At 37.8% G+C, this 27,271-nt stretch overlaps 1 protein-coding gene across 6 annotated transcripts in view; it reads left to right on the top strand.

The window, feature by feature from the left end:
- Window positions 1–27,271, top strand: part of AKAP6 (A-kinase anchoring protein 6) — a 470,989-nt gene that overhangs the window by 153,065 nt on the left and 290,653 nt on the right. The gene's annotated exons all lie outside the window — the stretch shown is intronic.

Genomic DNA, 27,271 nt, shown 5'->3' with positions numbered 1-27,271 from the left:
AGGAAGGCTGTTAAGCCTCACGGTGTAGTTTTCATATATTTTAAAACCACTTAATAGGATCTGGGCTTTATCTTTAGACTAAGATGAAAATCAGCATACTTTTCCCCAAATAACCTCAAATAACCTTATGGTTGTGCCCCATATCCATGTAATTAACGTAAAATGCTGCAGTGCAATTGTTTTTCTTATTCCAACATTGACCTACATTTTAAAGTATCAAATTTAGTTTTGGTTTTTGAGTATCTGGAATATAAAATAAGAATGTAAATGCTATAAATGGTGCTTTGGAACTTGTGCCTGAGAGTGTTATTTAATCCAGCACTTATTCAGATTTATACATATACTTCATATCATATGACAGACACATTTCTGAAACATATGTGCAAACTGGCTTTTGTAATAGAAATGATTTGACACATATTTCGAAAGCTGATCACTTTTAAGCTGTATGTGTAAAAGGAATAGGAAGTCATGACTTAAATTATACTTTGATGTTTCTTCTTTGCACATCATTTTTTAAAAAATTGGAATATGCCAATGCTGCATAACATTGAATAAATTTCTCAGCAAAAAATGCCTTTTAATTAAAAGGAACTACATGTTTGTGTATATGGTCACATAGAGCCTTTGGGTGTCCCTAGAAGGGTGTCTGTGTGGTAGGAGATGGGGGTGGCCTAGTGCATATGTTGGATACTAAATGGTGCCTTTGGTGGGGAAGAATTTTCAGGAAAAAAGAGTAATGGTCTGAGAACTAAGAAATTAAAAAATAAAAGTTAAAAAGATGTATTATGTCCATTTAATAAACCTGAAAACCAAATTTTTGCTCTTCTAACGTTTATATCTATCACAGTATCAGGAATTATTATCTTGAACAATATGAAATTGCCAACATTTGAAAATTTTGGACCTATAAAAATGGCAATTTTGTGTGTCTCCTTGTAGTTGTTTAATAACATTAATTCATTTAATGAAAGTTTAGCCTTAATCCCCTACAAAAGTAGCAAGAGTCAAATATTCTCATAAAGTATAAGAGATAGCTCATTAAATGCATGATCTGCAATGATTACTTTCTGTGAATAAATGCTTACTTTTTGTGTCCTTCTTTCAATTCTTAACTTCTTTGGTTTTTTAAAGAGGACTTACTGTTTCTGCCAAGTGCTTCATACAGTGTTTATCAGATCCGGTGACTGTGGGCATTCATCCTCAATAGTTGCCAGTCTTTGAGAAAGTCCATCCCTGAATCGTTTATCAATGACAATGTATAGTATACTTTTCGGGTTTCTCTATGTGTCCTATCTTAGTGCTCTTCTTTTTTTATTTCCTGCAGTGGAATCAGAGGTCACCAATTTGAGATTTTTCTTCATATTTTATATAAGGTGCTATAAATTTTCTAGTAAGTACTGCTTTAGCACCAGCAATTTTATTTATTTTTACTCATTTAAAATGCTTTCTGATTTACCTTTTGATTTCTTCTTTGACTCATTGATTATTTAGAAGTGTATTATTTATTTTCCAAATATTTGGGGATTTTTCAGGGGTCTTTTTATTGTTGTTTTTATTACTCTAATTTAATTTAATTTTATCCAAAGAGCAAGTTTTTATGACTTGAATTTTTAACAAGTGTTTGAGATTTGTTTTATGATTATGACCTATTGTACATGTTCCATAGGCACTTAAAAACAATGTGTGTTCTGCTGTTGAGAGAGAGTTCTGAAATGTCCTTTAGGTCATGTTGGTTACTAGTGTTCAGATTTTCCCTCTGCATGGATCCTTGCTGATTTGATGTTTATTTCTTCTCTTAATTACTGAGTGAAGGGTGTGGAAATATCCAATTACAACTGTGGACTTGTTTATTTCTCTTTGCAGTTCTATCAGTTTTTTAAATGTATTTTGAAGCTCTCTTATTAGATGCATTTAGGAGTGTTATATCCCCTTGATAAACTTTCCACTTTATCATTATGAAATAATTCTCTTTATTCCCAGTAATTTTTTTTGCTTTGAAATTTACTTTTTCTGATATTAATATTGTCACTCCAGCTTTGCTATACATGTTTTTCTTTTTTAAGGAATTTCTATCTGAGGTGTTTTTACAAAGATAAACTATTTTATTAATTAAGGTATAAGTACAATTCAGTGATGGTTTTCAGATTTCCTTTTATAATTCCACTTGCACAGTAGAAAGTTCATCCCCTGTTATGTGATTGTCATTTTATAGTAAGTATCCTTTTTTCTACATAGTGCATGATATTCATATATTTAACACATAGAATGAAATAAGCAGCAGCCAATGAGAATGGATGTTAGCTTTAAGCAACAGGTGTGGCCTCACTGCTGCATGCTAGCTGGATATCTGTCCTGCACAGAGAACAACTGATGACTCCTGAGTTAGGTGCAAGAACCATTTTTTCAATTGCCCCTATAATGCTCCACCTTCTGTAGGTACTTCTATTTCTTTTTAAGGATCTATCTGCTTAGAATACCTAGAGCTATTCAATAATCAATTGACATGTATGCCAACATCTGAAGGCATGACTTCTTCATATTAAGGGAAAATTCCATAAGGCACCTATTTTTAAGATTTTATTCTAGATTTTGGTTGAAATTTCAGGTAGCAAATACTTGTTCATTAATTTACCAGTTATTTATTGAGGCCTTTTCATGTGTCAGCCATTGGAAGTTCAGAAAGGAATGGCACTATCTGGTCTCCACCCTTAAGAAGAGGCTGTAATCAAGGAGAGAGGCCTATTTGTGGCTCTCGCACACGGATGTGGTCTAGGGGTGTTTAGAGGTGGAGTTTAAGAGGACACCCTCTGGCCTTACAAGATCTCTTAGGATCTACGAGCCCAAAATAACTTAATTCACTGATTTCCAAAAAGGTAGCGATTAGTATATAATATAAATCCTATTTCATTTTCTCAGAGATTTTTCCCATTGACTTTGTGCACGTCTGGAGCTTTTCTAGAGCTCTCACTCTGCTTCCCCATGCTCCATGTAGCACATATTACCTCACGCAGTGCCTTACACTCTCGGAACTCAATAAATATTTGTTGAATGAATGAATAAATATTTGCCTCTGGGCCAGATATTGCAGCTTTTGTTCAGCCCTGTCATGAGCTGGATACAACCCAGAGGAAGTGACTATTGCCAGAATGCACTCCGTGGCAGCACTCGGTAAGGCATCTTCAGGGATTAGGAATGAGCTGTCACAATATGCCTCCAGAACTAGGGTCAGAGCAACAAAATAATTTTGTGTGTTGAGCCTTCTTGTGTGTGTGTAAAGAGAAACAGCTTTTGGCACCTCAGGCCCAGGTGGGATCTACATGCATCTGTTCCTTTTTACACAGTGTAACCTCAGCAGTTTGGCCATGGAAATCAATTAGTTTCAGTCACCATCCAGACCAGAGCAGCTCCAATGGGCTAGGGTTAGGAGGTCAGGCTGGTTTGGTCGCACAGCTGGCAAGGACAGAGGATCTGAACATCCAGTCATGAAGAGTTGGTACAATAGTGACATAGTTCTATACATTTTTCCTCACTTTTCTTTTTCTGGTCAAAATAATTTGGAAACTGTTAGGAAACCCAGTTTAGAAGTGAGGGAACTTTCTAGAGCTGGATAATAGGTTACATGAGTGTTCATTTTCTTATTTTATGCTTTATATACTAATTAAATCCTTCTGTATATTAGACCATTTCTCATGATAGAAAACCCACAGGATATGAAATAATGTTGTTATGTTAAATATTGCTAAATATTGTTATTCAGTCATTTGTTAGCTTAAAGAGGCAAAAAAAACACATATGTACTTTTAAAGTTCTTTAAAATAAAAGACTATATACTGATTCCATGTATATAAAATCAGAAACAGGGAAAACTAAACTATTTTATTTAGACATGCATACTAAGGAAGTAAAATGATAAAAAAAGAAGCAAGTAGTGATTACCATGAAGTAATTGGCTTGATAACCTCTAGGCAACAAGGCATATGGGGAGTATCTTGGCTATTAGCAGTGTGCAATTACTTCAGCACAGTGGTGGTTACATGTATTCACTTTATGGTTATTTAAGATGTAAATGTATGATTTATAAAACTTCATGTATGTAAGCCATATTTCATAGCACAAAAGTTTAAAACAATCAGAAGAATAAAATTAGTGGAACAGAAAGAGAGAAGGATTTTCACTCATAATCACTTGTTTAAGGCGGCCATTTTTTCATTTAACAATTATTTATTGAGTTTCTGATGCATATAAGGCACTGGTACAGATGCTGTAGATTCAGCAGTGAATAAAACAAAGTCCCTACCCTTATAATGCAAGGAGAAAAATAAGAAATCCTATTTTATATACCATATATACATCTTATATCATGTATATACTCTGTATATATTTCTTCATAAGTGTCATGTCATATGCATACTTAAAGTTCTTTTACTGTATATGTTTTAGGTATATAGCATCATTATTCAACATCTGTATACACTACGACGAGGTAACCATTACAGATACAGTTACCATCCATCATCATACAGACAACTCCCTTTACCTATTTTGCCTGCCTTCCAATCCTCTTCCCTTTTGATAACCACTGAATCTGTTCTTCATATCTATGAGTATGTTTTATTTTGTTTGCTTTCTTTCCTTTTTTTAGATTTCACATATGAGTGAAATTATGGTGCTTTTGTCTTTCTGTTTGACTTATTTCATTTCTCTGTTTGACTTATTTCATGAACAGACTTCAAGGTTTATTCATACTGTTGCAAATAGCAAGAGTTCATCCTTCTTTATAGCTAAGTAGTACTTATTTTTATATATATTCATATATATGTATATATTCATGTATGTCTATATATTCATATGCATATAAACTATTCATCCATTGATGGCAACTTAGGTTGTTTCTATATTTTAGCTATTTTGAGTAATACTGAAATGAACATAGTGGTGTGTATATCTTTTTGAAGATATTAGTGTTCTTGTGTCATTCTGATAGATAACTCAGAAGTGGTATTGCTGGATTTATAGCTCTATTCTTAATTTTCTGAGGAATCTCCATAATGTTTTCCATACTGGCTACACCAATTTACAATCCCACCAATAGTGTATGAAGGTTCCCTTTTTTCCACACCCTTATCAACAAGTTATTTCTTGCCTTTTCAAGAACAGCCATTCTAACAGGTGTGAGGTGACATCATTACAGTTTTGATTTGTATTTTCTTAATAATTAGTGATGTTGAACATCTTTTTATGTGTCTATTGGCCATCTGTATGTCATCTTTGGATAAATGTCTCTTCAGGTCCTCTTACCATTTTTAAATTGAGTTGTTTTTGTTGTTGTTGTTGAGGGGCTGTCATTCTTTATGTAATTAGGAAAGCTGCCCCTTGCTGTAATTATTAGATTATATTTGATTTTGGTCTTACATAATTAGGTCTTTTTGTGTTATAATTCAATCTGTTTAGAAGATAAGTGTGGTAGATAATACAAAGCATTGATATTGATGGTTTGAAAAGAATGTGGATAGCATTTGGACACAGTAGTAGTAACATTAAACAAGTATCACTATTAATATATCATGTTTGAGATACTGAATGTTATCAATATATCATTATAACATATTTGATATTATTACATATTTATTATCAAAGCAAAGATGATGGACTGTCTTTTGACCAGCAATGCTGGGATTATACCCTAAGAATCCTGAAACACTAATTCAACAGAACCTATGCACCCCAATGTTCATAGCAGTACAATTTACGATAGCCAAGTGCAGGAAGCAACCTAAGTGCTCACCAGTAAATGAGTGAATCAAAAAACTATGGTACATTTACACAATGGAATACTATGCAGCAGAAAGAAAGAAGGAGCTCCTACCGTTTGCAACAGCATGGATGAAACTGGAGAGCATTATGCTAAGTGATGTAAGCTAGGCGGTGAAAGACAAATACCATATGATCTCACCTATAAGTGGAATCTAATGAACAAAACAAACTGGCAAGCAAAATATAGCCAGAGACATTGAAATTGACAGCAAACTGACAGTAACCAGAGGGGAGAGGGGAGGGAGATAACAGGGGAAGATGGGGGAAGGGCCATCAAGGAACGCGTATAAAAGACACATGTACAAAGCCAAAGGGGGTAGGTTCGAGGGTGGGAGGTGGAGGTGGGTAGGGTGGAGGGTATGATGGGGGAAAATGGATTCAACTGTACTTGAACAACAGTAAAATAAATAAATTTAAAACAAGAGAAAAAGTGGATTTTCATACATACTGGGTAATGTTCATTTAAAAAAAATGATGAGCATTGCATATTTCTTGTGTTTAAGTTTCTCAAACATTAATCACTTAAAAAGAGAGTGAAACAGAGAGGCTAGACGCAACATTTATTTTTTACAAGGTTCTTAACTTTAAAGATATCACAATTGCAATTGATTAATCTTCATTTATAATATATATCCGCTGTTAAAAATAGAGCTTGTTGAGTGAGTGTATATGTATCTTATAAAAAACCGAAGATTTTCAGCAAGACTTTGTATTTGTGTGAACCAAAACCGCATATTTTGACATTATCTATAGAAGTTTAACTGTAATTGTTACATCCAAGAAATACCAGAGACTCAGATTTGCTTCTTTTCTTTAGTACTCTTGTGATTGACTCTCTTGGACAAAATCTTTACTTTCAAGGAAAAGAGATAAGAAAGAGAGAGTGGGAAAACTCAGTAACATGTTTTATTACCTTGATCCATGAAATTATCAAAAGGAAATACAGATCATTCTTAGCAATGATCTTGCTTACAAAAGACTTGAATGAGTTTTGTGGAGAAGTAGGCACCCACATACATCCCATGACCCAGTCATTTGGCAATTTTCTATGAAATATTCATTTGCTAAGATTGTTTATTGGTATTATATAAAATAATATTGCAATGTATCTGAAGGATTCTCATTATAAAGAAAGAAGGAAAATATAATATCCAGCCAATTGCCCTTTGCTGCACTGTGACACTTAACATACTGTGTGCCACTGAAAATACTTCTTTTAAGTCCATGATTGGAAGGAGGGCATTCCCGCCATTCAGGATGCACAGTGCCTGTTGTTCAAATCAATTGCTTTGATTCAGGGTATCCACCCAGGATGGTGTGGTGCTGTGAGTGTGAGTGCCAGTGCTAGTTATAATGGTGAAGATTTGGAGGGGCAGATGGAACTAAGCAATTCTATACTTTATTGCAAATTACTACCTATGGCAGGAAATCTCTGTATCCTCCAATTTATCTTTTTCTCTGCCAGTTTTGCCAAATGTTTCTGGCATCTAAAGGTATGATAGTCATAGCTAACATCATCTTATAATATACTCTTCCCTTATACCTTTAACCCTTGGTGTGCAAAAATTTCTTTGTTCTTGATCTCAACTAGGGCAAGTATAGATACAGGGGCTTCAGAACAGACTTCTGAAGGAATGAAGGTTGAGCCCTGCAGTTTCCCCTAGCAAGTGTGGCGAGCACAGCACTGCAGCAGGGAAGAGGGATCCCTGATCCTTAAATCAGGGATCAGGGCTCCTTCCATCTCACACAGCACTGTCTAATAAACACCTAATATGAGCCATGAATGTGAATCACATACATTTTAGGAGCCACATTAAAAAAGTGAAACAAATACATTTTAATAATGTATTTTATTTAATCCATTTTTCCATATTATCATTTCAACATGCAATTAATATAAAAAATTTTAATAAGCTTCAAAAAATGACTTTCTTTATGCTAAGTCTTTGAAATCTAGTGTGTATCTTTCACTTATAGTATAGATCAGTGTAGACTAGCCACATTTCTATATACTACCACATAGAACACAGTAGAGCCATTTTTCCAAGGCCTCAAATTCTTCCATGGGATTTTCTAAATCTAGCCAGCAAACAAGGAGGAGAGAGTGCATAGAGGATCCCAAATTAGGTTTTAAGGATCAACCTAACAATGAAGTGTCATTCCACCCACGTTTCATTGGCTAGTACACAGTCATATGACCCCACCTAAGTGCCTGGTGTACCTGGGAAATGTAGTTTAGCCCTGTGCCTGGGAGGAAAAGGAAATGGGTTTGGTGAGTACACAGTGAAGACTCTATCATAGTGGATGAGGTATCCTTATCCGCATCCCACAAATCAGGAAACTGATGCCCAGGCAGACTGAATGATGGGCTAGTTATAGAGAAAATGTGAAGTAGAATGCAGGTCTTCCCTCCCTAGGGTGATGTTTCTTCTTTAGACTGTCCTGTCCCTTCCTCTTGTCTCTCAGCTTTCCCTTTAATTCTGTCCATGTAGATACAGTAATTGCAGAAAATCTTGTGTCTTCAATATTTTATCTCATCAGCTCTTCCAAGATGCTCTGTGACTTAGTGACAGTATCCTATTACTGCTGTTTTGGAAAATGATAGTCAGCCCAGTATAATGAAGCAAATATGCCTTATCACTGAATTGTTCAACTAATAGTACTGTTCTGAGCACTGCATTATCATTTTGAGTGGGCTTTTTCCTTCCATATACTGAAGTTTCTCATTCAAAGCAAAGGATTATTAAGGCCCACATCAAGCCATTTCAATCAATGTATAAATTGCATTTTATCTTATAATGAGCAGTCTGTTCAACTGAACTCTTTAGCTTTTTAAAAGTGCTTAGAAAAATAGTAACAGAAGTGCTCTTAATGGTGAAATTATTAAATTGTTGTGCTTGGATGAGCTGTTTTATTTCTTAGATAGAAGGGGATATTTTAGATGGATAAGTAAGATAATATTCTTCAAAGCAGACTCGTGGTAAAGAATGATGGTTCTCTGTGGACTACTGACTATAATGCAGTGCCCTTACAGAGCGGGTTTTATTGAAGACAATATAATTAGACCATGACCCTGTAGCTTTAAATTATACACAAAAGAACTGGTTTGGGGTTTTTGCTGTTTTAAATTTTTGAATATGAAATAGATTTACAATATTCAAAAAGTTAAAAATATTACAGGATGCACAGTATAAGGTCCCCCTTCTATCCTCCAATGCAGAGGGTTGACCCTTCTCCCTAACTTCTCCCTTCCCTACCCCAGCTAGGTAGGTACTTATTCTTATTTGTTTCTTGAAGACCTTTCCTGAGATTGTGTATGTATTTATAAGCAAATATAAATTTATTTATTTTTTCCATGCTACTCTATATACACTGTTCCATACTTTTCTTTTTAAACTAAATGGGGATCTAACTTTTTTATTATCATCACTTGGTTTTATAACTGTGTAATAGTCTTCTGAATGAGTGTACCATAATTTACTTAACTAGCCTCTTATTGAAGGACGTTTAGTGTTTCCAGTCTTTGGATATTACAAATTATATAACAAACAATAGGCTGGACCATATATCATTTCACAAAAAGTGTAAATAATTTGGAGACATAAATTCTCAGAAGTAGAATTGCAAGTCAGTGTGTTGTATACATTTGAAATTGGACAAATATCCAGTTTGCTCTCCCAGTGGTTGTATTACTTTACCCTCCAATCAGAAATGGGTAAGAGTACCTGTTTCCTATACCTTTGCCAATAGTTTGTGTTATCAAATTTTTGAATTTTTAACTTATAGCTGAAAGATGATATTTTAGTGTAGTGTAAATTTATATTTCTGTTAATATGAGAAAGGTAGAGCAGTTTTTCATTTGTTTAAGGACCACTTGTACTCCCTTTCTATGAACTGTGTTCATTTCCTTTGCTTTTATTTCAGTTGTGTTGTTGCTCTTTTCTTTACTGATTTGTAGGAACTATGTTTTGATTAGGGGAATAAACCCTAGTATATGAACTACAATATTTTTTCTGTAGTTTGTTAATTGACTTTGCTTAAAGTATATATACAAGGTACATCTGGAAAAAGTTCAGCCATTGTTAATATAATGAGAACAGTTTGAACAACATTGATATAACCTGGCAGCCAAGAAGGGTGGACTGTAGGCACATACCATGCGTGAACAATGACAACTTCACTGTACTAGTCAGTAGGAGAGGTAGATGCTGTTGAGTGAGCATGTGTGCTGTGTGGCCATTGCATTTAAAATGAGCGAGTAGAGTAACAAATCTGCATCAAATTTTGCATTAAACTCAAACATTCCTCTGTGGAAACTATTCAGATGATTCAGAAGGCTGCAACTATGGGCAACTGGTGATTGATAGCTTCATCATGACAACATGCCTGCTCAGGCATCACCTCTCTTGCAGAGTTTTTTTTGCAAAACATCAAATTACCCAGGTGACTCAGCCCCCTTACAGCCCAGATTTGGCACCCTACTTCTGGCTTTTCCAAAAACTAAAATCACCTTTGAAAGTGAAGAGTTTTCAGGAAATCTTGATGAGATTCAAGAAAATATGATGAGGCAGCTGATGGAGATTGGGAGAACTGGTGAGGTCCCAAGGTACCTACTTTGAAAGGGATTAAGATGTCATTGTCCTATATACAATGTTTCTTGTATCTTGTATCTTCTTCAGTAAATATCTCTATTTTTCATATTATATCACTGGATATCTTGTGGACAGACCTCATATACATATTTTTCACTACATAGATGTTTTATTTTCTTTCCATTTTTTTCTATTGTAGCCAAGTTTTTTTCTTTTGATAGCTCTGGATTTTAAACCCAGAATGCCTCCCCCACTGTAAGCTTATAAAGAAAAAATTTACATATTTTAACAGTAAATTTTACTTTTTCCTTACATCTAAATATTTAATGTGTTTGGGATTTATTCAGGTACACAGTGAATTCAACTTACATTTTTTTCCCCAGATACCTATCTAGTTAATTTTTCCCCCTATTGGTTTGAGATGTCTCCTTTATCACATGCTCAAATACCCATGTGTATTTGAATCTACTTCTAGACTTATACTTTTCAATTGTCTGTCTGTATTTAGGTTTCAGTATTGCACAGTTTTAATTACTGAGAGTTTATATTTTAATATTTGCTAGACTAGTCTGCCCTCATTGCTCTTGTGTTTTGTTTTTGTTTTCTCTGGCTATTCTTGTTTGTCCATTTATATGTTAACATCAGACTATTTCTTGTCCCCATCCTTCAACTCCTACCCATCCCCCCAATAAAAAAAAACTGTTATTTGCATTAGGAATCACATTACATTTAAATAACTTAGGAAGAGCTGCTCTTTTAATGATGTGGACTCTTCCTGCCCAGGAAAATGTTTTGTTATCCCATTTGTTCATTAAAAAAAATCCTCAGTAGTGTTTTAAAGTTTTCCTCATTTACATCTTCCTCATTCCTCTTAAGTTTATTCCAAGGTATATTACCTTTGTTGATGCTATATTGTTAATGAAGTCTTCAATTATCATTCCCTAGAGCTTATTTGTACATATAATAACTATTGATAATAATATTTTTATTCCACTATCTGATAGAATTTTTTTCTTTGTTAGTTTTCCAAGTATACAGTCATATCACTTTCAAATTGTTTAGGCTTACCTTCTCTTTCCCAATAGTCACTCCTCAGGTTCGGTTGGTTTTCACTAAGTTATTTTTTTGGCAATAAACAACTCCTAGATCTTTATGGCCCACAACAACAAGGTGTATTTATTTTTCATTTTACATGACTATCTCAGGTCTTAGCTCTGCTCCATGTCTTTATCACCTGAGACCAGGCTGAAGGAGAGGCTACATCTGGGATATGCTGGTCTCCTGAAATCAAGAAGGAAAGAGTGATTGCAGAGTTGTGAGGGGGCTCTGCCTGCAGGGCCACCCCCAACCCCTGCCAGCTGCCAAAGATGAGAATAGGTCTACCAAGACACGATCTACTTGGGGAGGAAAGGTGGCTTATCTCTCAAAGGAGAAGGGCCAGGAGCCTTTTCCTTAATGGGCTTTTATTGGATTCAATTTTCACAGGAATACAGGTAAAGCTCATCAATCATTGTCAGGCAGTAAGGATCAAACAATAGATAACATACAAAGAACTATAAGGGCTTATTCTGAGTCAGGATCAGTTAGCTAAAGGGCTATAAAACTTTGGGAAACAAACTCATTTCATGCTTGGACCCTTATCAGAAAATTGAGGACATTCTAAACAAAGCAGGTATCACAGGATTTTATGTATTCTTTCTTAGGCCTGATTGCCCCAGGGAACCCACCCTTTCCAGCACAGGGCTGCACCACCCTCTGTCATTGTTTCAGACTTAAGTCAGGCAGGGGAAGTAAGGCAGCCAAGAAATTAGGAGACTTCTCACTGACAGAATGAGGACTCAGGCTTTGTCAAAGCTGAGGGGCGAGGGTCCATCACTCCCTTTTTCTATAGTCCCCCAAGTTCTTCCCTGAGGGCCCCTTTGTGACCATGCCTGTCTTAGGTTGTCCATCCCTTGAGAAATCTTACCTGTCATTGGCTAACTGGTCATCCACTGGGGGCCAACCAGAGTGAAGTAAAAGGTGGCAGAGGCAGCACCCCTTCCAGGGAGATAAGCTTTGTCTCCTTAGTGGCTTATGGTCCCAAGGTCTCTCACTCAGCCTTAGCCATGGGGGGGGTTACAGCTTCTGAACCCAGACAGGGTAGTTCCCAAAACAGAGCCACTCCATGGCTGTCAAAATTCCAGCTTCTTAATATTGTCTCTCACTTCTTTGGCCAAAGCAAGTCAGATGGCCAAGCCTGATATCAATGGGATAAGGAAGTATAATCCTTTCAAAAGGATGAGCATTGACTATTAGAGATCAATAATATAGTATACTATAATCTCTCATTTATTTTTCCAGAAAAGCAGCAAATAACAGTCACATTGACTAACAAAAGCGTAACTGTTAGCATCCACTAGCTCCACATGCTTTTATTTGTATAGACCTACAATTATAATTGCTGTATAAGTTAACTCTTGCTATATGACAGGCCACTCCACAATGTAGCACTCCACAGTGGCATATAGCAGCAGGATGCATTTATCTCACATGTCCACTGGTTGGCGGTGGTGGCTGGGCTTGGTGAGGGAGGCTCTGCTTCATGTATTTCTCATCCTGGCCTGTTAGTAGAGATTAGGTTGAAGAAGGTGAGGGACTTACTTCAGGAACAAAATTTAAGAGGGTGACAAAAATAAAGATAAATAATATTTTAATGCAATACTTTTAAAAAACCAAAATCTATGATAAGCAAAATATCAAAACTTTAGTAAAGACAGGATTAATAACAATGCTAGGTCAGGCCAGCATTGGGGCTAAAGGAAAAATCAATAATATTTGTCCTGTCATTATGAACAGTTATTGAAAAAGCATATTTATTGAGTTTTGTGTACAAGGCATTGTTACATGCATAACTTATATGTATATCTTCTTTATGAGGCATAAGTAAATGTGAATTATTCCATTAGTTAATCAGTCATAAGATATTTGTATGAAATAAATATACATCTATCCACAATAACAGTTCAGCAATATGCACAGTAGTTAGAGAATTCAGATTTGAAATCTCCTTTAAAGACTTCTGCATACTTCTTTGACAGTCCTCAGTGGTGCCCAATTTTCATCCTTTTAACGACAAAATGATTTTTGAAAACATGCAAAAGTGAGTTAGGGTCAAGTGTTAGGTAAATATGCAGGGTTATTAAGTTGGATATTAATTTTTTTATCAGTCAGAAATAAGTGTGAAAACATGATATTTATTTTATTATGCAACTTATGAACTTGTCCTGCAAGCAGTTCTTAAAGTGGAATTCTAGAAATTTCTATGTTAACTGAATTGTTGAAAAAGGCAGATAGCTCCACAGAGTGAACACTTTGACAGAAAATATTGCATTCGGATGTATAAAGTTTGGTGTTAATGTGGCTGCTCATCCACGCTAATGATTTGAAGGAATGTCCACAAGTCAGGGTGAACAGAGAAGACTGTAATTGTTGGTGACTTAATAGAATTTCCTAAGATACATTGAAACAGCTTTGTAGAGTATAAAACAAAAATCATAGTTCTATTTGTTCTGCCTCAGTGTGGAAATTGAGAATAAAAAGAGTCTATGAAGACTCTGTTTGATGTCCTGTTATAGAAAGACTAGCCACTACCATATCCATATGATCTGCATCTGCCCTTGCTGCTCCTCCCTCGAGAACTTCAGCCGTGCTGCGGTTATATGATCTGGGCTTGACTTTGTGTGCATATGCCAGTATCTAGACACACACAGACTTGTGGGCCAATAGGTAGACACAGTCTATTTGTATAATATATCAATAAATCTGTGAATATTTCAATTACAGAGACACTGACTCAGAAATATATTTAAATACTGATATATTATATGTCAATATATCAATAAAAGTAAATTTTATGGTATTTTATGGTATTTGTAACTCTTTCATATATGAATTTAATTTTCATTCTTTTACCTTAAAGAAATTTTTATCTTTTTCTATGTGTGTGTATATAATTGTACACACCCATACATATACACATTTCTTAGGGAAAATTTAAAAATGTCTAGGCATTAATAAGAATAAAAAGTTATAGAATAGGAGGAAATACTGGGGACTAGCCTGGATAAATTAAATATATTCAATATTACAGTTTGTTTGTTTTTTGGGCAAAGTTGTTAAGTAAAATTTTTCACCATGTTCTTTCCAGCTTGGTCAGTATTGTGTCTATGCATCCAACAATTGCTCATTATTTGTCAACTATGTACTCATAGCATAGCAAGCTCTCAATTAGGCATTTGTAGAGTTACTCATAGAAAAGTAATCAGACTTGTTCCAAAATTTGCAGGCTTGTGAACACTAAAATAAGATGCACTCCTTCCTCTCAAAGGCCTTACCATCCAGTGTCTCAATGCATAAAAAATAATCTTGCTTTTTAGCTGTAAGTCTTCAGAATTAGCAAGACAGGAACGTTGTCCTCAAATCAAGTTCTACGTTAAAGAAAAGAAAGGGTAAAGAAACATCAACCCTAGCTGCTGTAGCTCAGTGGATTGAGCGCGAGCTGGGAACCAAAGTGTCCCAGGTTCGATTCCCAGCCAGGGTACATGCCTGGGTTGCAGGCCATAAACCCCAGCAACTGCATATTGATGTTTCTCTCTCTCTCTCTCTCTCTCTCTCCCTCCCTTCCCTCTCTAAAAATAAATAAATAAAATCTTTAAAAAAAAAAGAGAAACATCAAGATGCAACACTGGGTAGCTGTGCTTAAGTGCTGTGTCCCAGTATCAGAATGTATTTGGCTGGCTCAGCACATGTGGTGGTGTTTTTTTTCCATTTCCACTCCCTTTTCCCCCTTTTTACACATGCAGCAAGCTACTCCACTCAGCTGTGAAAAAGCACTGTAAGGCAACATATAATTAAGTGCTGGAATCAGTATGGCAGGCAAGTGCTGTTGGAGATCAGAGGACAAAGAGTTCAGTTTTGGTGTGGGAAAGGCATTGTAGAGGAGGAGGGGCTTAAAGTGGGCCTTGAAAAAGATTTGATTGGGTACAGAAGGACAATTTAGGCAACAGTAATGTATGAGCAAATGTCAAGAGTCAGAATGAGTCAGGCTTATTTCAGGGATGGTCTGGAAACTGTCTCCTCTGAATCTGAGTGGGAGATGGAGCTGCCAGGGTGGACTAGGAGGCAGCCGGTGTGACCTGAAGGAACGAACCTTGGCCTGCAGGCCGGAGACCTGGGTTCTGCCACAAGCCAGTCATGTGTCCTTGGCAAGTCATTGAGCCTTCTAAGTTCAGTTACTCAGATATGAAATGGTGGTTTCAAATGGAAAATTCTCTTTCCTATTTTAAAGGATTCTGTGATTCTTTTATGGTAATCCTTGAACTGCAATGAAGACTTGACTTTATCCTAACATTGTGGAGCCTTTAAATTCTGAGCAACGAAGACACATAATGAAAGGGGAATTTATCACATGAGTAAAGGGGTATTTATTGGTATTAAATTCAGTAAAAGTGGTTTAGACATATTGGAGGAAAAAACCCAGCTCAGAGGCTATGCCAGTCATTCAGGCAGAAGTAGGTTGAAATAAGAATCAAAAGAAGGGAACAGATAAGAGTGATTATTCATTCATTCTTTATTGATCATAAAGAACTGTAATAAGTTCTGAGGATCCAGTAACAAGTAAGACAGAAAAGCACTCTATTCTCATAGGACTTAAAGTCTAAGGAAAGGGAAAATGAGCAGAATTTGTTGATTGGTCAATAAGGTATTTGTGCCTTTAAGAGAATGACACTCTAGCTACAAAGATTGGTAATGAAATATTGTATTTTCTTTACAATTTCACAATGCTCTTTACAACTTTATTGTATTGTAAAAAATGGAATACTGTGTGGTCATAAAAAATTATGAAACATTTATTGACATAAAAGAATATTCATGATATGCCATGGAATTAAAAACAACACAAATATAGAACATATATAAAATAGAGAGTTATGCAGCACTTTGTATGAAGAATAGAATTGTTGGTGATTTATTTGATTACTCCTCATTCAGTGATTATTTATTGGCTGCCTACTATGTGCCAGGCATTGTTTTGGGAGTTAAAGATAAATGATAAATAAGGAAGACATGGTCCCTAATTAATCTTTTGTGTTATCTTTTCTAATTTCTTTTGCAATCAACTCCTTACTTCTGTTGAAAAATAATGCTTTAAAAAAGTGTTTTAAAATCCTGCATGGTCATTCATGGGATGTATAAGTATGTTTTATGATTCTTTGTCTGTACAAGGGAAATGCAGAATGCACTGTTCTAAGTGACACTGCCCTGGCCTCTCTCCTCCGGGTGCTTATGTAAGACAGGAGGTGGTTCCGGGACACCAGCCTCCTGCCTGGGGTGCATCAGGGCACTGCCTGCTCTTTGGCAGCCAGAGTAGTCAGAACTCCCAGACTGGGTCTGGCCCCTGGGCAAATAGAGTTCGTTGATGAGATGTGCGACTCTGCTGGCTTTTTATAGTCCTTCTGAGGGTTGGTTATTCCAGCCTTGGTGTTGATTTACATTTGCTGTATGTTATTTGACACTCCTTTATTGAAGTTGCCTCTCCCGGAAATCTCTGTCATTCCATAAACCCTGGCAACTGCCCTGCAGTGCAGCTGACCTCCCACAGTTTGACAAACAAAATGTATTCTGGTTACATTTAAAGGAAGTTTGGGAAGAGTTTATGGGTGAGGGCTTGGCTGTAATATCCTCGTGGGCAGAGCACCCGAAGGGGGATCTGGCACTGGCTATCGCCTCAGTTCTAGGGCCCTCACACAAAAGCCTTTGTGTTATTTTTCCCATCATTTGCCTAGCTCTTCTTCTATGATTACTACAAACTAGGTCTTTTTGCTACATCATTGCCTCCTATTTTTAAAAGGCAGGATCTTTGTGTACATGCTGAAGAACAAACAAGCAAGCAAAACTAAGCAAGCAAAAAATAAATATTACTTTTTGAAAAAGTACTTCATATTCCTTATAATGAGTTATAATATATAAATAGACATACAAAGAAAAAAAATTACCTAAAATCCTAATCTCCAGAAATGTTTTGGTGTATTTTATTTGTATATTTTACTTCTACTGACATAGTCATTTTCAGCTTTTGCTTTATTGTTACTGAACAGAAATTGGGGTTCACTGACCATGGTCACCCATAGGCAAATTCCGGAGGCAGAGGTCTGGTGAAGAAGAAAACAGATCTTTTCCTCAAAAGCTACACAATTTGGAAAAATGGCAGGCTTCTGCCTCAGAGCCCATCCCCTCCAGAACCCCCAGAAGAAAACCCTGCCACTCTCTGCAGGACCAGTCCAAGGCTGCACCTGGAATTCCTTCTCCCATTTAAAAATACTGTCCTTTGGGAAACGCAGGTGGCTGTAGCACAACCATTCAGGTGCCTTGGCTTGTTCCCAGTTTCAGACTGGCTTTAGGCTTCTCTCTGGAGCTTGTGCGGTGGCTCCCTTGGCCAAACTGCTGTTGCGGTGGCTTTCTACGCCAGAGGCCCGGGGCCATTGCCAACTGATGCAGCCGGCCATGTGGGGGTTCCATTGTGCTGTCCATGGTTGCCTGGTCACAAGGCTTCCAGGATCTACCAGTCCTGCAAGTGGTAGGGCCCCTCATGTCCCTTATGGTCAGTCGATCCCACAGGAAGAGTCACGTGTTTCTCCCTTCCCTCAGTTTAAATCTCTTGGCCCAGACTTCCAAGCTCTTGAAACTATCCACCACCCCTAGCCAATTCTGTCCTTTTCTCAGGGTACACTGACAGATTTTATTCCAATACGGAACCTCCTCCTTCTGCCTTGTACCGGAAGGGAGTAGAAGAGCTTTTCCCATATGCAACGTTTCACTAGCCCTTGCAGGACCTCCTCCTGCCCTGTCTCTGCTCTAGGGTAGGAAAATTTGTTGTCTTTCACTGTGCTAGCTAGTAGCCCGGCTTTACCACCCACCACCCCCACCCCACTCCCTCCCACCCCCACCACCACCCAGCCTCACCCCCCCATGGCCCCCCTCCCCAGCCTCAGCAATTTGCTCTGACTCCTCTCTCACTCCAGACACCCTGCCAGTATCACTATCACTTATATAGCCTATTAATATATTTTAAGCTGTGTCTGTACCAATATTTTCCCCTAAGATAGGCCCATTCTTACTATAGTGAACAAATACTATTATAATTAAGTGCCAAGCTGCTTTTTCCAATATCAAGATGACCTCTTGGCATGAACATATAATGGCAGAATGTCCATTTCAAAGCAACATCCACTTATTCTTTCATGTCATCTCCAACTGAGGGAAATCACTGGAGTCAAGCTAGCCATTCAAATCCTCATTCTTTGTTGCTCTTTGATGAATCCGTAGGGGCCTTTCTAATACAGAAGACTCCTCGGGGTCACTGATGGTCTTGACCTTCGCACCTACCTGAGGGAGAAAGCATAAAGAGAGGTCCCTCAGGACCATATCATCCTACACATACTGTCTACTCTCTGCTTGGAGTGGGAGAACCTCCTCACTGTTTTCATGACCAGTCCAGGAGCATAACTCCTCCATATTGTGGAAGTGGGCAAGCAGTATGGTCAGAGTTTAACCACAGAGTCCACTTTTTGCTAGTTCCAGAGATACAGTTTCCTTAGTAATTTCCTTGTTGTGTCTCTTCTGTTTGAACTCAGACTTTCCAGAGCTAGGCCTCTCTCTAGTTGGTTCTTTCAACTGAACCTTGCTTTTGCTTCCAGTCTGAGTCTGCATTGTTGTCACAGAGATGCCATGCAGTTCTAAAGGAGCAAGATCTTCCCTCTGCGGGTGTTCTGGGTCTTTAGTTCTCTCTGCTCGCTCTACTGCTACCCTCTTGTATTAACTATTGATAACTCCATTGTGACTCTAATTTCCTTCAGCCATTCATTTCTGTCCATGCATTTCCTCCTTCCATAGTGCTAAACTGAGGGTTTGAGTGCAGCAACTATCTTATTTTAAGTGTCTTGGTAACCATTTCCCTTTCTGTATTAAAAAGCCCCTTTAATAGTATACTTTACTATTTAAAAACCACCTTAAATTCTATCCCGCCCCCCTTTCTGGGAAGTAGGTAAAGTCTAAATCATAGAGAAATAATACATTGTCTTATCCTTATAAATCTCTCTTGTCATGTCTTCCTACTCTTATTCTCTGCATCTCCAGCTCATTCCAGCTCATTTTTGTTTCTTTAATTTTATTACTCATTCTTAATTTACTTGTACACATCTGAATTTTCAGTAGAAATTTGCAAGGTTTTTTTTTTGTCTGAGGTTAAATAGAATAGAGAGGCATAAGACTTAGGATACTGTAGGATGGAGCTTATTAATCACGGATCAAATGTTGAATGGAATGACCCAAGGTTCATCTGATATTTGTGCTTGCTCAGACCTCATGTATCTGTTCTGCTCCTCCTTTTGTGATCTTTCTGAAAGACCCTTCACATTATTGATATGGACAGAATTCTGTGTGTGTAATCAGAGAAAAGAACATTCTTCCTCACTAAGTGTATAGTCAATCTAGGTAAGTAATAAGATTAAAAATGATTTTATAGGTAAAATTAATCTGGAGTTTTGAAAGTACGTTGAAATTGAATTTGTTCCTTAGCTGGTTGCTGATTTCAAAAGTGAAGTGCAGTGTTCTTTAAGGAGGCTGAGTCAGTGTTGTAGATGCTGTGCGAACAGATCTGTCATCCTCCACTGTGGTGTGGCACTGGGACATTAATAATGGATGGTTGCTGCACTTGTTGGTCAGATACATTATTTTGATCTATTTTTATTTCCCAAAGGAGCCTCTGGAAAAGGGCAACGAGGGTAGATTTAAAACCACATTATTGGAATTCAATAACTTTCGTCATGCTTTGTATGTGTAGTGCTTGCTGAAGAGTAGTTCTAATATGGAGAGTCAGTCAGGCATGGAGAAGGCAAAATACCAAAATGGATTTTCTTAACTAAGATATAAGCTGAATTCATTGTTTTAATATAGGCTCTGTTGCTCAGCATTAACATTATAGATGCATATATTTTGCTCTTTTTGATTCTGAGGATAAAGGGATGTGCACAGGAACAAAACAAATCCACCAGTATAAATTATTTGGTTGATGGAAGTAAACAAAAAAGTTCATAAAAGTCAATTAGCAAAAAGTATGTTTCAGTAATCCCTAAGCAAGTGCGAAGGACTGAACTTTTAGTTGTGTAAAGTACACCACCAAGGAGGCACTGAATTCTTTTTAGACGTCTTCACTTCCCTGGTAATTACACAAAGGCTATAGTAGCTTGAAAGTCGAAGATTCTGAACCCCAGCGTGTTGAGGTCACTCTTGGAGATAAACAAGGTCTTACTTTGTCAAGGGATAGACTTTGCCCTGAGAAATGCCCCTCCCTTCTGGGTTTACATGAAATGTAAAAGAGGATTGATGATCTAGTCTATCATACTCTGGGACAAATCAATCCATCAAATTGAAAGGGAGAGAAGATATTTACATTACTACTCATTTCAGTTGATCAATATCTTTCCCTCACCTATGTCTTCATTTCAAGTCTGATAAACTTTTAAAAAATCAAAGCAAAAACAGAGTTAGATGTCTAAATAATCAGTGATATGTTACTTATCTGTTAGTACCTGGCTAACAGCACCTGGCCACCCGACACAGAGCCCTAAGACAATGATGGTGCTGTGGCTGCGAATGATGTGACTGGTCTCTTCCTACACAAAAAGAATGCTGGGAGACCAGGACCCTGTTGCTTTGACTTTGATATTCAATTGCCTTGATATTGTACTTTGTATGACTTACACTGCATAGTTTGACCTGCGTTTTTCCATGGAAAATAACCTCGCTTTTTTGTTGTTGTTTAATTTTTACTTTTTTTTCTTTTTCATGAAAGAAATGAATCTTTAGTGGAAAAAATTTAAAGCATACAAGCAGTACGTTAAAAATCACTTCTAATGCTGCCACCTACAGAAAATTCTAGGAACAGCTTTGACATCTTTTTCAGTTCTTTCTGAGTCTACACGGCTGTTATTTTTAATAGAACTCTTTAACTTGCTTTTTCTCAGTTAACAATACATCTTGAATATTCAAGGCCATTAAATATATTTTGCAACATCATTTTTAGCATCTGTGTATTTTTTCATTATATGAATTACCACAATGTGTTAAACCAATCTCCTCTCTTTTGATCTTGTGGCTGTTAAAACTTTTCATCATTATACACAAGTCTGTGATAGCATTGCAATAGTTAAATCCATTTTTGCCTTAGTAGGTATTCTCAGGGTCAATGAAAGGCAACAGGAGCTTCCCAGAAGGTCTGTTAAGGCATCCCTGTCTGCCTTACATGAAAGGGTGACATTGACTTCAGAATCTGCATTTGTTGTCATATCGTTTTTAGTGTCCTAACCACAGCCTCTGAAAAAGGTTCTTCACAGGACTTGATCCTATGAGGTTTCATTTCCTGTTCCGGACTCTCAGATGTGAGACTAAAAGCTTGCGCATATAATGTCAGCTTCCAACAAATATGTTGTAGGTGTTTGAATACAAATCAACAGCCAAGCTAGTTGCTGTGGATATTTATGTGGGGGAGGAAGGCATAGAAACATATCCTTGGAAGCTGTGCCATGGTCTTAGTGATCTAAATATATGAAGAGTGCATCTAAGAAAGAGATTGACCTTTCCAAGGTTACACCATGAGTCAGCAAGGAAATCCCAAATAGAACTTTCATCTTTTAAAAATTCTCCCCAATGTAATAAGCATGTATGAATAGGTCAAGAGAAAGCACTTGTAAATGAACCTGTAAGACTATTTATCATTTTAAATTTTACCTTTTAGATTTTATTTACTTAGAAAAAGAGGGGAGAAGGGAAGGAGAAAGACAGGGAGAGAAACACTGATGTGTGAGAAGTACATTGATCAGCTGCCCCTCACAAGTCCCCAGCTGGGGTACCTGGCCCCACAACCCAGGCATGTGCCCTGGCTGAGAATTGAACCAGTGACCCTTTGGTTCACAGGCCAGCACACAATCCACTGAGCCACACCAGCCAGGGCTACTATTTATTATTTTAAATGCTCCAAAATTTCAAGAGAGTTACTAGAAATTTTTCACCTTGAGGAAATAAATCTAAATTGCAAAAAGGTATTTATAAATTTTTAGAAAACAAATCTTAAATGACTGAAGTGAAGAGAGAGCAGTGGGTAGTACAGGCAGATAAAAATGAGCCCCCTGGGAAGGTGTGTGTGTTTGCTGGGAGCTGGCAAATAGGAGGTGGACGAGTAGTGGTTTTGCCCTACCGTGGTGTCAAAGGAAAGCACCACCAAAGAGGCTCCTCAGGACATCTAACCTGGGCTGGGGAGATGGGGGTCTTGGCCCTCATTCACAATGATCATCCCTTTGCAGCCGGTTGGGATAGACCTGAGCTGTTGTTTTAGATCTTGTGGCAGGGTCCCTTGTAGGAGCCAGAGGGGTACTTTTCAAAATCCCCAGCACTGGTCTCAGGCCTCCTGATTCCCAACATAGTGTTTATTCTACTACACATAGGAAATGCCATGTTACAAGGATTTTCGGAGATGCACAATGGCTTCTGGGTAACTACAGCTCTGGTTATGCATTATGAGAAGGGTACACACAATAAAAAGGAAAGAAAACAAAAGAAAGTCTTGGCACTTGAGAGAAGAGACCATCCATCCAGCACTGTCTTTATAGATGAAAAAACTGAGGTTCGGGGTCTATCAGGACACACACAACCAGTGCACACCAGGGCCCAGGACTCAGACTTTCCAACTCTCAGCCTGATGCAAAGCAATCTAGATACATTCCGTTTTCATGGTTTGTGAATTCAGTATCATCAACTCAGCACATATTAAGAATCTATTTGCACATGGTGCTATACTCTATAAAGCAAAATATGAAAATGCAGTGCTCATCATATAGGAATTTCCTGAGGCAGGCAGACCTCGTAGAAATAGACAGAAATGACATATAGACCCCTGAACAAACAAAGCAAATATGTGAATTGTACAACTTTTCCATATGAGATGGTAAATGAAGAGATTGTTGCAGTCCATTGCTTTCAAAGAGAAAACCCATTTCATCATGGGTTTTCTTCAGCCCTAAACTAATATGTAATAGGAATCATCATCCTATGCCCTGTAGTTGCTAATGAAAGTATATTGGAAAGAAAAAGAGTACTTTTCCTGGCACACCTAGCACTCATGAGCATGGTGAAGTTTCTTTGGTGTATTGTTGATTACCACCTTCATTGATTTTTGTTCTTTCGCATATTCTGTGATTGTCTGCAAGACTAGGATCTGCTGAGGCTGGACGCCTCTCCAGGCATGCCTTCTAAAACCAAGGACTTTTTTCCCCCTGCAAGAAAACTAGTGGTCATATGGTTCATAGTCATATTTTTATTAAGACTTCTTTTTGTCCTTCTAGAAGGACTTTGCAGATGATAAACTCACAAAACCCTCAAATGTTTAAATAGTATAATATAAACTGTAGTGAGTGTGAGACCAGGTTGTAAGTTCTGAAAGACCAATTAAAGACAAACCAAAGGCAACCTTGCTCTTTTCTGTGGTAACAAAAGCCACCTTGTTGAGAAGTATCTTGAGAAGTACCTTGTAAATGTCCTAGTCGTTTGCTTCAGGTACACTAGTAGTAGTAGTAGTAGTAGTAGTAGTAGTAGTAGTAGTAGTAGTAGTAGTAGTAGGGTAGTATTAGTATTGTCATTCTGAGCCCCGGCTGGTGTGGCTCAGTGGATTGAGTGCTGGCCTGTGAACCCAAGGGTCGCTGGTTCGATTTCCAATCCCAGGAACATGCCTGGGTTGCAACCAGGTCCCCAGTAGTCCGTGGGTGAGAGGCAGCCACACATTGATGTCTCTCTTCCTCTCTTTCTCCCTCCCTTCCCCTGTCTAAAAAAAAATTATCATTCTGAAAGTATTATATGTATAATGTGAGATAAAACAAATGAGATACGATGGGGTCTTCTAATTCTATCACCCCTTGTGTTCTTGAGAACCAGGATTCTGGTACAGAAGAAAGGAGATACAGATGTAGTGTAGAAGATATTAGGTTAAATCCTTATAGTTAGGAATTTGAATTGGAAATATTAGTTATGAATTCATAAGGTGTTTTATTTTTAAATATGTATACCTCCTAGCTTTCTTAGTTATAAAATCCTAGAAACAGTGACTAACCCAGTAGTATTGAGCATCCCTACTCCCCAGATGGTAGTTTGGAAAATTATTTCTGTTAAAGGAAATCAAGGCTTCTTAGAAAAATGGCCAATTTCAAGTCTGACAGTATGTAAGATGAGCAAGGAAGCTATCAAAGACTGCTGGAACAGTCAGCTAAGTTGAACTGAAGGGATCCCAGTGACCAAAGGCAGACAGTGTGAGCTGCAGTAAGGTTGGGAATTGCAGTGGATCAAAACCCATCAACTATGTCTAAGTTTATGAATACAGAGTGACATTAAGTAAACCAGCTGGTTACCTTCTGAATGTGACAGAGAACCAAGTCATTATCTTAAACACTGGGTAAAGAAAGGAAAGAATCAAGCATTTTCTTAATTCTTTTATGAATTGTATCACTCACTATAACCACATAGTTGACAAAGCAAAGCCTCTTCTAATAAAGTTACTCCAGCTAACACATGAAAACAAGGTGATAGGATGAGAATGTCGTCATTCTGTAGTCCCCACATGTTCACAGTTTTAGGCACAGAACACCAACTGCCAAAATAGTTGATAGCAACCCACAGGAAAGAGCAAAAGCCAAAGTTAAACACTTCTTGATAAAAGAACTCAAAGCTACTTTTAGTTTTGTCAAAGAAATTGAACCTGAGACTAATCAGGCCTCAGGGCCTGGCTGCCAGTTGGCGGAGAGTGGAGAGGAGAGAGGAAACGAACACCGACTGCTTCACACGGCCGAGGTCAGCAAACTCAGATTGTGGGAGGCTCTGCAGGGTGATGCCCCGGGATCTTTAACAGATACATTAGATGAAAAAAGAAAGGCATATAGTTGGGATCTGTACATTAAAAAAGACTTAAAAAGACATATCAAGTAAAAACCTGGCCCAAAGTACATTATGGTGTCCAGGCGTGCTTACTAGGGTAACAGAACAGTGAAGGATGCAAGAAAATGAGTGCTGTGCTCCTCAGGACCGTGGTCACTTTGGGAGGGATAGGGGTCTGTAATGGGGAGGGGACATGTGGAGGCCCTTCTGGAGAGGCTGGCAAGGTTCTAATTTTTGACATGGGTAGTTGTTGCAAGGGTGTTTGCCTTATAATAATTTACTAAGCTATATATTTTGGGGGTGATATTTTGTATCTGTTTCATTCTATCATAAAAGTGTAAAAAAAAAAACCTGGAAAAAAGGGAAAGCAGGTGAGAGAAATTTACAAACCTGATGCTGCCCTAGAGATTATCACGGCACCTTCAGCAGTGGATGAATAAAGTTGTGGAAAATTGCATTCTGGGGCACAAGAATGTGAGTTCTCCTGTAAAGACATCTGTGCAATGTTAGTGGCGGGGCACCTTTCTGGTTGCTGGGAGGTTTTGTTTTGACAGTTGTGTAGCAGCGGTATTGCATGTAGCTCTTATTTCAGTTAGAGTCAGCCTAGACAGCTGACCCGTTTCTGGCTCAGTGTTTTTAATGTGTGGTGTCCGGAACACCAGCATCATGGTGACTGCAGGCTTGAAGAAATGCAGATTCCTTGGTCCCATCTCTCTTCCAAAGGAGCAGCCCTGGCTTCTGCATGATTAGCAAACACACTGTGGCATGAGACCACCACTGACTTCTCTGTCGACTTCTACATGGAGTCAGTTCTGTAATGATATCCTGGAGAGAGTACAGTTCAGAGCAATTCCCAGGTAAACTGTTGAGAGTCAGTGCCATAGGTGAGGTTCTCATTCATGAATGACCCCTTTATCTAGTGGGGTCACACAGAACATTAAATGCAAATGTGACTAAACAATAGCTTGACTAGAAAAACAATTTCTCCAATGTACAACAGCAGTTGTGAAATTTTCTTTCATCTTTTTCTCAGGGTTTTTTTCCGTTTCAGGTCAAAGCCTGGGATTAGGAATTTAAAGTGAAATTTCAATCAATGAATCCTCTGAAGTTTTTAAAATTATAATTCTATACCAAAAAAAATAATTGAGGTCATGGTCAGAAGAACAATTCAGATTTGGGTGTGGTCAGACAAACTTGCAACGGCTTCTTTCTCAGGTGAAGGTGAAGGAGGCTTTGAGTGTGAAAGCAGACATGTGAAGGCTGCCACGTCTGTGTTCAGCATTTTCACCTTCTGTTTCCACCATCTCCTTCACTCCCAAATCCACGTGCTTGTCAGCAGCTCTCCTAATCGAAACAGATGATCTGATTTCAGTTACTTTTGCTGATTGAGAACTGTTTAGTGTGGATGCATTGAGGAGAGTAAACTAATCTACTACTTATTTTTTAGGGATTTCACTTTGACTCGTGAAATGTAATATTTTATCCAATTGACTCTAATTTTACAAACATCCTTTGAGCCCTATATACATGCACAGCAGTGTCCTGAGAGTGGGGCATTATTTCCCGCTTTCAGAAAGGTAGTCTAATCAGGGATGTGGATGAACAAAGGCTAATGATACCAGCAAAAGCATTGCTACATAATCTCATTTCAGTTCTCACACTCTGAATTTTAGGGATTAAAATAATAGCCCTGCCCTGGCTGGTGTGGCTGAGTGGACTGAGCACCAGCCTGAGAACCAAAGGGTCCCTGGTTCGATTCAGCCAGGGCACGCACCTGGGTTGCAGGTCAGGTCCCCAGTAGGGGGCGCACAAGAGGCAACCACACATTGATGTTTCTCTCCCTCTCT

This window comes from Phyllostomus discolor, chromosome 1 (assembly GCF_004126475.2).
Source record: "Phyllostomus discolor isolate MPI-MPIP mPhyDis1 chromosome 1, mPhyDis1.pri.v3, whole genome shotgun sequence".
Taxonomy (NCBI): Eukaryota; Metazoa; Chordata; class Mammalia; order Chiroptera; family Phyllostomidae; genus Phyllostomus; species Phyllostomus discolor.
This window is presented reverse-complemented; position numbering and strand designations above follow the sequence as displayed.